The following is a 10,965-nucleotide window of genomic DNA, read 5'->3' on the forward strand; positions in this document are numbered from 1 at the left end:
AATGTGGAATGTGCCTTTCCCGCCCTCTTGATTAGGGACCAGGTGTGTTCTATTAAGGAAGCTTAATAACTTTACCTCATGCCCAGATGAGTGCACCTTCATTGGACACTCCAAGTGGACAGATGTGTCTGGAGGAGCCACCCAGTGGCAAATGCGTATGGTATAACAGAAAAAATGGACTTAGTGCATTTTCTGATCAGACACTTCAGACTGGATTTACACCTATTTCTAAGCAAGATAGAGAAAAAAACTGACAATTTTTCTTGATCCTGGGGATGTACCTGAGCTAAAGAGCATGTTTTTTGGACACTTTTATGCTTTTTTCACTAAAAGCCACCACCTGCTGCTGGTATATTTAAGGACTCTGTGCATTGCCTGAAGATTACTACTTGTATATGGTCTAACTCAGGAAGGGAAATAGACTAATTTCCAACAAAAACCTCATGCTACTGGTAAATTTAAGGACTCTGTGCATTGCCTGAAGATTACTACTTGTATATGGTCTAACTCAGGAAGGGAAATAGACTAATTTCCAACAAAAACCTCATGCTACTGGTATATTTAAGGACTCTGTGCATTGCCTGATATGACACTTCAGAGTCAATTTACACCTATTTCTAAGCAAGATAGAAAAAAAAACTGACAATTTTTCTTGATCCTGGGGATGTACCCGAGCTAAAGAGCATGTTTTTCGGACACTTTTATGCTTTTTTCCCTTAAAGCCACCACCTGGCAATGTTATAGCATTGGACTCTGTGCATTTCCTGAAGAAAATATCTTGTGTATGGTCTAACAAAGTAAGGGACATAGACTAATTCACTCATAAAACTCCATGCTTCTGGTATATTTAGGGACTTTGTGCAAATTCTGACTTGAAAACCTCCACATGATGTTGGTATAATAACTTTACCTCATGCCCAGATGAGTGCACCTTCATCGGACACTTCAACTAGGCTGAGGTGTCTGGAGGGTCCACCCAGTGGCACGTACATATGGTATAACAGAAAAAAAACGATGGAGTACCGGTGACATCTTGTGGACTTTAAGAGTCAATGCGCCTTCCAAATAAGATTAAACTGTGCACTTTTTTTCTAACAGCATTTAACCATGGTATAATTTAAACTAAACTCTCCTCTTTTATTCTAAGTTCATTTGGCCATGGTATATTTTATTTAAAATGGCCTTTTTTACTCAAAGTGTCTTTTCTACTGGTATATTTAATTTAAAAAGGCCTCTATTTTATTCTAAGTGTCTATGCCTCTGGTATATTTTATTTAAAAAGGCCTCTATTTTATTCTAAGTGTCTATGCCTCTGGTATATTTAATTTAAAAAGGTCTCTATTTTATTCTAAGTGTCTATGCTACTGGTATATTTTATTTAAAAAGGCCTCTATTTTATTCTAAGTGTCTATGCCTCTGGTATATTTAATTTAAAAAGGCCTCTATTTTATTCTAAGTGTCTATGCCTCTGGTATATTTAATTTAAAAAGGCCTCTATTTTATTCTAAGTGTCTATGCTACTGGTATATTTTATTTAAAACGGCCTCTATTTTAGTCTAAGTGTCTATGCCTCTGGTATATTTAATTTAAAAAGGCCTCTATTTTATTCTAAGTGTCTATGCCTCTGGTATATTTTATTTAAAAAGGTCTCTATTTTATTCTAAGTGTCTATGCTACTGGTATATTTTATTTAAAACGGCCTCTATTTTAGTCTAAGTGTCTATGCCTCTGGTATATTTAATTTAAAAAGGCCTCTATTTTATTCTAAGTGTCTATGCCTCTGGTATATTTAATTTAAAAAGGTCTCTATTTTATTCTAAGTGTCTATGCTACTGGTATATTTTATTTAAAACGGCCTCTATTTTAGTCTAAGTGTCTATGCCTCTGGTATATTTAATTTAAAAAGGCCTCTATTTTATTCTAAGTGTCTATGCCTCTGGTATATTTAATTTAAAAAGGCCTCTATTTTATTCTAAGTGTCTATGCTACTGGTATATTTTATTTAAAACGGCCTCTTTTTTATTCTAAGTGTCTATGCTGCTGGTATATTCTTGGACTTTGAAAAATCTTAACAGCGCCTAACCCTTAAATAGGGATGGTCGGAATACGGAACACGCAATACGCAATGTGCAATCCCAGCGCGACCTACTGCTTAGGGATGGCTGCAATACGGAACACGCAATGCGCAATACGCAATGAGCAATCCCAGCGCGACCTACTGCTTAGGGATGGCTGCAATACGGAACACGCAATACGCAATGAGCAATCCCAGCGCGACCTACTGCTTAGGGATGGCTGCAATACGGAACACGCAATGCGCAATGTGGAATGTGCCTTTCCCGCCCTCTTGATTAGGGACCAGGTGTGTTCTATTAAGGAAGCTTAATAACTTTACCTCATGCCCAGATGAGTGCACCTTCATTGGACACTCCAAGTGGACAGATGTGTCTGGAGGAGCCACCCAGTGGCAAATGCGTATGGTATAACAGAAAAAATGGACTTAGTGCATTTTCTGATCAGACACTTCAGACTGGATTTACACCTATTTCTAAGCAAGATAGAGAAAAAAACTGACAATTTTTCTTGATCCTGGGGATGTACCTGAGCTAAAGAGCATGTTTTTTGGACACTTTTATGCTTTTTTCACTAAAAGCCACCACCTGCTGCTGGTATATTTAAGGACTCTGTGCATTGCCTGAAGATTACTACTTGTATATGGTCTAACTCAGGAAGGGAAATAGACTAATTTCCAACAAAAACCTCATGCTACTGGTAAATTTAAGGACTCTGTGCATTGCCTGAAGATTACTACTTGTATATGGTCTAACTCAGGAAGGGAAATAGACTAATTTCCAACAAAAACCTCATGCTACTGGTATATTTAAGGACTCTGTGCATTGCCTGATATGACACTTCAGAGTCAATTTACACCTATTTCTAAGCAAGATAGAAAAAAAAACTGACAATTTTTCTTGATCCTGGGGATGTACCCGAGCTAAAGAGCATGTTTTTCGGACACTTTTATGCTTTTTTCCCTTAAAGCCACCACCTGGCAATGTTATAGCATTGGACTCTGTGCATTTCCTGAAGAAAATATCTTGTGTATGGTCTAACAAAGTAAGGGACATAGACTAATTCACTCATAAAACTCCATGCTTCTGGTATATTTAGGGACTTTGTGCAAATTCTGACTTGAAAACCTCCACATGATGTTGGTATAATAACTTTACCTCATGCCCAGATGAGTGCACCTTCATCGGACACTTCAACTAGGCTGAGGTGTCTGGAGGGTCCACCCAGTGGCACGTACATATGGTATAACAGAAAAAAAACGATGGAGTACCGGTGACATCTTGTGGACTTTAAGAGTCAATGCGCCTTCCAAATAAGATTAAACTGTGCACTTTTTTTCTAACAGCATTTAACCATGGTATAATTTAAACTAAACTCTCCTCTTTTATTCTAAGTTCATTTGGCCATGGTATATTTTATTTAAAATGGCCTTTTTTACTCAAAGTGTCTTTTCTACTGGTATATTTAATTTAAAAAGGCCTCTATTTTATTCTAAGTGTCTATGCCTCTGGTATATTTTATTTAAAAAGGCCTCTATTTTATTCTAAGTGTCTATGCCTCTGGTATATTTAATTTAAAAAGGTCTCTATTTTATTCTAAGTGTCTATGCTACTGGTATATTTTATTTAAAAAGGCCTCTATTTTATTCTAAGTGTCTATGCCTCTGGTATATTTAATTTAAAAAGGCCTCTATTTTAGTCTAAGTGTCTATGCCTCTGGTATATTTTATTTAAAAAGGCCTCTATTTTATTCTAAGTGTCTATGCCTCTGGTATATTTAATTTAAAAAGGCCTCTATTTTTTTCTAAGTGTCTATGCCTCTGGTATATTTAATTTAAAAAGGCCTCTATTTTTTTTCTAAGTGTCTATGCCTCTGGTATATTTTATTTAAAACGGCCTCTATTTTTTTCTAAGTGTCTATGCCTCTGGTATATTTAATTTAAAAAGGCCTCTATTTTTTTCTAAGTGTCTATGCCTCTGGTATATTTAATTTAAAAAGGTCTCTATTTTATTCTAAGTGTCTATGCTACTGGTATATTTTATTTAAAACGGCCTCTATTTTAGTCTAAGTGTCTATGCCTCTGGTATATTTAATTTAAAAAGGCCTCTATTTTATTCTAAGTGTCTATGCCTCTGGTATATTTAATTTAAAAAGGCCTCTATTTTATTCTAAGTGTCTATGCTACTGGTATATTTTATTTAAAACGGCCTCTTTTTTATTCTAAGTGTCTATGCTGCTGGTATATTCTTGGACTTTGAAAAATCTTAACAGCGCCTAACCCTTAAATAGGGATGGTCGGAATACGGAACACGCAATACGCAATGTGCAATCCCAGCGCGACCTACTGCTTAGGGATGGCTGCAATACGGAACACGCAATGCGCAATACGCAATGAGCAATCCCAGCGCGACCTACTGCTTAGGGATGGCTGCAATACGGAACACGCAATACGCAATGAGCAATCCCAGCGCGACCTACTGCTTAGGGATGGCTGCAATACGGAACACGCAATGCGCAATGTGGAATGTGCCTTTCCCGCCCTCTTGATTAGGGACCAGGTGTGTTCTATTAAGGAAGCTTAATAACTTTACCTCATGCCCAGATGAGTGCACCTTCATTGGACACTCCAAGTGGACAGATGTGTCTGGAGGAGCCACCCAGTGGCAAATGCGTATGGTATAACAGAAAAAATGGACTTAGTGCATTTTCTGATCAGACACTTCAGACTGGATTTACACCTATTTCTAAGCAAGATAGAGAAAAAAACTGACAATTTTTCTTGATCCTGGGGATGTACCTGAGCTAAAGAGCATGTTTTTTGGACACTTTTATGCTTTTTTCACTAAAAGCCACCACCTGCTGCTGGTATATTTAAGGACTCTGTGCATTGCCTGAAGATTACTACTTGTATATGGTCTAACTCAGGAAGGGAAATAGACTAATTTCCAACAAAAACCTCATGCTACTGGTAAATTTAAGGACTCTGTGCATTGCCTGAAGATTACTACTTGTATATGGTCTAACTCAGGAAGGGAAATAGACTAATTTCCAACAAAAACCTCATGCTACTGGTATATTTAAGGACTCTGTGCATTGCCTGATATGACACTTCAGAGTCAATTTACACCTATTTCTAAGCAAGATAGAAAAAAAAACTGACAATTTTTCTTGATCCTGGGGATGTACCCGAGCTAAAGAGCATGTTTTTCGGACACTTTTATGCTTTTTTCCCTTAAAGCCACCACCTGGCAATGTTATAGCATTGGACTCTGTGCATTTCCTGAAGAAAATATCTTGTGTATGGTCTAACAAAGTAAGGGACATAGACTAATTCACTCATAAAACTCCATGCTTCTGGTATATTTAGGGACTTTGTGCAAATTCTGACTTGAAAACCTCCACATGATGTTGGTATAATAACTTTACCTCATGCCCAGATGAGTGCACCTTCATCGGACACTTCAACTAGGCTGAGGTGTCTGGAGGGTCCACCCAGTGGCACGTACATATGGTATAACAGAAAAAAAACGATGGAGTACCGGTGACATCTTGTGGACTTTAAGAGTCAATGCGCCTTCCAAATAAGATTAAACTGTGCACTTTTTTTCTAACAGCATTTAACCATGGTATAATTTAAACTAAACTCTCCTCTTTTATTCTAAGTTCATTTGGCCATGGTATATTTTATTTAAAATGGCCTTTTTTACTCAAAGTGTCTTTTCTACTGGTATATTTAATTTAAAAAGGCCTCTATTTTATTCTAAGTGTCTATGCCTCTGGTATATTTTATTTAAAAAGGCCTCTATTTTATTCTAAGTGTCTATGCCTCTGGTATATTTAATTTAAAAAGGTCTCTATTTTATTCTAAGTGTCTATGCTACTGGTATATTTTATTTAAAAAGGCCTCTATTTTATTCTAAGTGTCTATGCCTCTGGTATATTTAATTTAAAAAGGCCTCTATTTTATTCTAAGTGTCTATGCCTCTGGTATATTTAATTTAAAAAGGCCTCTATTTTATTCTAAGTGTCTATGCTACTGGTATATTTTATTTAAAACGGCCTCTATTTTAGTCTAAGTGTCTATGCCTCTGGTATATTTAATTTAAAAAGGCCTCTATTTTATTCTAAGTGTCTATGCCTCTGGTATATTTTATTTAAAAAGGTCTCTATTTTATTCTAAGTGTCTATGCTACTGGTATATTTTATTTAAAACGGCCTCTATTTTAGTCTAAGTGTCTATGCCTCTGGTATATTTAATTTAAAAAGGCCTCTATTTTATTCTAAGTGTCTATGCCTCTGGTATATTTAATTTAAAAAGGTCTCTATTTTATTCTAAGTGTCTATGCTACTGGTATATTTTATTTAAAACGGCCTCTATTTTAGTCTAAGTGTCTATGCCTCTGGTATATTTAATTTAAAAAGGCCTCTATTTTATTCTAAGTGTCTATGCCTCTGGTATATTTAATTTAAAAAGGCCTCTATTTTATTCTAAGTGTCTATGCTACTGGTATATTTTATTTAAAACGGCCTCTTTTTTATTCTAAGTGTCTATGCTGCTGGTATATTCTTGGACTTTGAAAAATCTTAACAGCGCCTAACCCTTAAATAGGGATGGTCGGAATACGGAACACGCAATACGCAATGTGCAATCCCAGCGCGACCTACTGCTTAGGGATGGCTGCAATACGGAACACGCAATGCGCAATACGCAATGAGCAATCCCAGCGCGACCTACTGCTTAGGGATGGCTGCAATACGGAACACGCAATACGCAATGAGCAATCCCAGCGCGACCTACTGCTTAGGGATGGCTGCAATACGGAACACGCAATGCGCAATGTGGAATGTGCCTTTCCCGCCCTCTTGATTAGGGACCAGGTGTGTTCTATTAAGGAAGCTTAATAACTTTACCTCATGCCCAGATGAGTGCACCTTCATTGGACACTCCAAGTGGACAGATGTGTCTGGAGGAGCCACCCAGTGGCAAATGCGTATGGTATAACAGAAAAAATGGACTTAGTGCATTTTCTGATCAGACACTTCAGACTGGATTTACACCTATTTCTAAGCAAGATAGAGAAAAAAACTGACAATTTTTCTTGATCCTGGGGATGTACCTGAGCTAAAGAGCATGTTTTTTGGACACTTTTATGCTTTTTTCACTAAAAGCCACCACCTGCTGCTGGTATATTTAAGGACTCTGTGCATTGCCTGAAGATTACTACTTGTATATGGTCTAACTCAGGAAGGGAAATAGACTAATTTCCAACAAAAACCTCATGCTACTGGTAAATTTAAGGACTCTGTGCATTGCCTGAAGATTACTACTTGTATATGGTCTAACTCAGGAAGGGAAATAGACTAATTTCCAACAAAAACCTCATGCTACTGGTATATTTAAGGACTCTGTGCATTGCCTGATATGACACTTCAGAGTCAATTTACACCTATTTCTAAGCAAGATAGAAAAAAAAACTGACAATTTTTCTTGATCCTGGGGATGTACCCGAGCTAAAGAGCATGTTTTTCGGACACTTTTATGCTTTTTTCCCTTAAAGCCACCACCTGGCAATGTTATAGCATTGGACTCTGTGCATTTCCTGAAGAAAATATCTTGTGTATGGTCTAACAAAGTAAGGGACATAGACTAATTCACTCATAAAACTCCATGCTTCTGGTATATTTAGGGACTTTGTGCAAATTCTGACTTGAAAACCTCCACATGATGTTGGTATAATAACTTTACCTCATGCCCAGATGAGTGCACCTTCATCGGACACTTCAACTAGGCTGAGGTGTCTGGAGGGTCCACCCAGTGGCACGTACATATGGTATAACAGAAAAAAAACGATGGAGTACCGGTGACATCTTGTGGACTTTAAGAGTCAATGCGCCTTCCAAATAAGATTAAACTGTGCACTTTTTTTCTAACAGCATTTAACCATGGTATAATTTAAACTAAACTCTCCTCTTTTATTCTAAGTTCATTTGGCCATGGTATATTTTATTTAAAATGGCCTTTTTTACTCAAAGTGTCTTTTCTACTGGTATATTTAATTTAAAAAGGCCTCTATTTTATTCTAAGTGTCTATGCCTCTGGTATATTTTATTTAAAAAGGCCTCTATTTTATTCTAAGTGTCTATGCCTCTGGTATATTTAATTTAAAAAGGTCTCTATTTTATTCTAAGTGTCTATGCTACTGGTATATTTTATTTAAAAAGGCCTCTATTTTATTCTAAGTGTCTATGCCTCTGGTATATTTAATTTAAAAAGGCCTCTATTTTAGTCTAAGTGTCTATGCCTCTGGTATATTTTATTTAAAAAGGCCTCTATTTTATTCTAAGTGTCTATGCCTCTGGTATATTTAATTTAAAAAGGCCTCTATTTTTTTCTAAGTGTCTATGCCTCTGGTATATTTAATTTAAAAAGGCCTCTATTTTTTTTCTAAGTGTCTATGCCTCTGGTATATTTTATTTAAAACGGCCTCTATTTTTTTCTAAGTGTCTATGCCTCTGGTATATTTAATTTAAAAAGGCCTCTATTTTTTTCTAAGTGTCTATGCCTCTGGTATATTTAATTTAAAAAGGCAATACGGAACACGCAATGCGCAATGTGGAATGTGCCTTTCCCGCCCTCTTGATTAGGGACCAGGTGTGTTCTATTAAGGAAGCTTAATTAGCATCACAGCGGCTTGAAGATGGCAGGCAGACAGACGGTAAGTACCGCATTTCGGGCATTTTAAAACTAAATTAATCATATAAATTATAACTAATTTTGTCTCTTTTTTTCACTATCTTTGGCAGAAATGTCCAATGTGTAAAGTTAAGTGCACTAGGCTGAAAAAACACTTAAAAACGGTTCATGAAATCGATGACAAGGAGACCGGTTTGATAGCTAGGCTGGCTAGCAATCGTTGTTCAGTACGGCTAGATTGTGAAATCTGTGACAAGAAGTCTTTGGTGAGGTTGGACATGCACTTAAGCTCTACCCATAATGTACACGGTACCCAAAAAATGAAAATGGTAGCCCAGGCGAAGCGACTTTTTATGGGCAAATTGTTAGAGAAATACCGTAAGACCCAGAGTTCAAAAGACAGTGTAGCCTGTGAGACACCCGAGGAAACTGGTGACAGCCAAACTACATTTAACCCAGAGCCGGACACGTCTGAAGGGTCAAACTGTGATGGCCATGCCGTGGAAGAACCGGCATCCAGCCATTCTGAGTACGAGGCGGTGGGTTCACCATCAAGCTCAAGCGATTCTGAGGCCGAAGGCAACACACTTAGGAAGGGGAGGCATTTGATCTTACCCGAAGCTTTGGAAGGAACCAGGGTGGAAGTGGCCCTAGACGACTACCAGGCCTTTCACGTACGCTCTAATCCCACAGTGAAAGACTCAGAAAACGGCCAACAAAGAAGGACGCACGCCCTAAAATTCATTCTCCACATGGCCGAAGACACAAGCAAGCACGACTTCCATAGCCTTAAATTCATCCACAACCTGGAGAGACTAAGACAGTGGCCGTCTGCTCTGATCCAAAGCAAGTATAGCCACCCTACGGTACATATCATGCTTATAAACGCTATGTCTTTTATAAAGCACGCACGAGCCTTCCACCTGGACACACTGGGCCTTCAAACACACCAGATCAAACAGATACTCCTTCAAATCAAAAAGCTACTGAAGGATCACACTAGACATATGAGATGCCACCGGCAGGCAGTGAGAAGACTTAAATCAAGTATGTTGACATCCACATGCACATTCTGGAGAAATTACATCCATATGCATATGGTATAACCTTTGACTTATCCACTTACAGAACAACTAAAATCCACCCAGGATTTTGAGAGATTTATGAAGATAGCAGTAGTGGAAATACCCAGGCTCATAGGTGAGTGCCATAATACAGACATATCAAGCCCGCAACAGGTGCACATTTATAGGCATACATGTTTTAAACATGGTGGTTTTATCTTCCAGACCAGATGAGGGAGGAGGCCAGAGACGACACATATTGCCTCTTACAAGGGTATCTGACAGGGTATCTCGGGATGGTAACAGGCCATAGACCTGTGGTTCTTTACAATATGACCAAGGACCAAGTAGACAACGCAGACCAAGATGACAAAGGCCGTACAGTCGTCTGGGTAAGCCCACATAAGTCCACCTTACCCCCGCCACACACAGTAACATGAGAGGCATGGGTCTTTTGTAACATCCATATTTCCCCAGGTTGATCGACACAAAACGGACAGGAGATACGGCTCGGCATACCTCGCCCTGATGCCTGAAGAGGCTACATGGTTAAGAGCCATGGCTGACATCTCTTACTGCTATGGAGACAAAAAGTGCTTGTATGTCTTTCAGAGTCAAGGGAAAAAAATGACCAAAATTACCCACCTCTTTCAAAGGGCATGGAAACATGCAGGCATGGATGGACCTATCGGGTTTACCATAATCCGAACATCAGTCAGTAACCAAGTCAGACATCTCAGCACTGAGAACCGCATGTTAGTTTGTAAAAGCATGTGCCATACCATGGAGACTGCAGATCGGTTCTATGCATCTATACCTACCCTGAGTGATGCATTCAGGGTAAGAGAACTCAGAATGCAGGCATTGGATGAACCAATAAAAGGTTGAAAGAGTTATTCGTCTCTGTGTCTATTTAAAACATCCAGAAAATCATCATTCTGTATAAAATACATTGCCTAAAAAGGTGCACTAAGAGCCGGCCACACACAGTAGGATGAGAGCCCTGGATGATTTAATACATCCAGAAAATCATCATTCTGTATAAAATACATTGCCTAAAAAGGTGCACTAAGAGCCGGCCACACACAGTAGGATGAGAGCCCTGGATGATTTAATACATCCAGAAAATCATCA

The sequence above is a fragment of the Brachyhypopomus gauderio genome, unplaced genomic scaffold (genome assembly GCF_052324685.1).
Source record: "Brachyhypopomus gauderio isolate BG-103 unplaced genomic scaffold, BGAUD_0.2 sc684, whole genome shotgun sequence".
Taxonomy (NCBI): domain Eukaryota; kingdom Metazoa; phylum Chordata; class Actinopteri; order Gymnotiformes; family Hypopomidae; genus Brachyhypopomus; species Brachyhypopomus gauderio.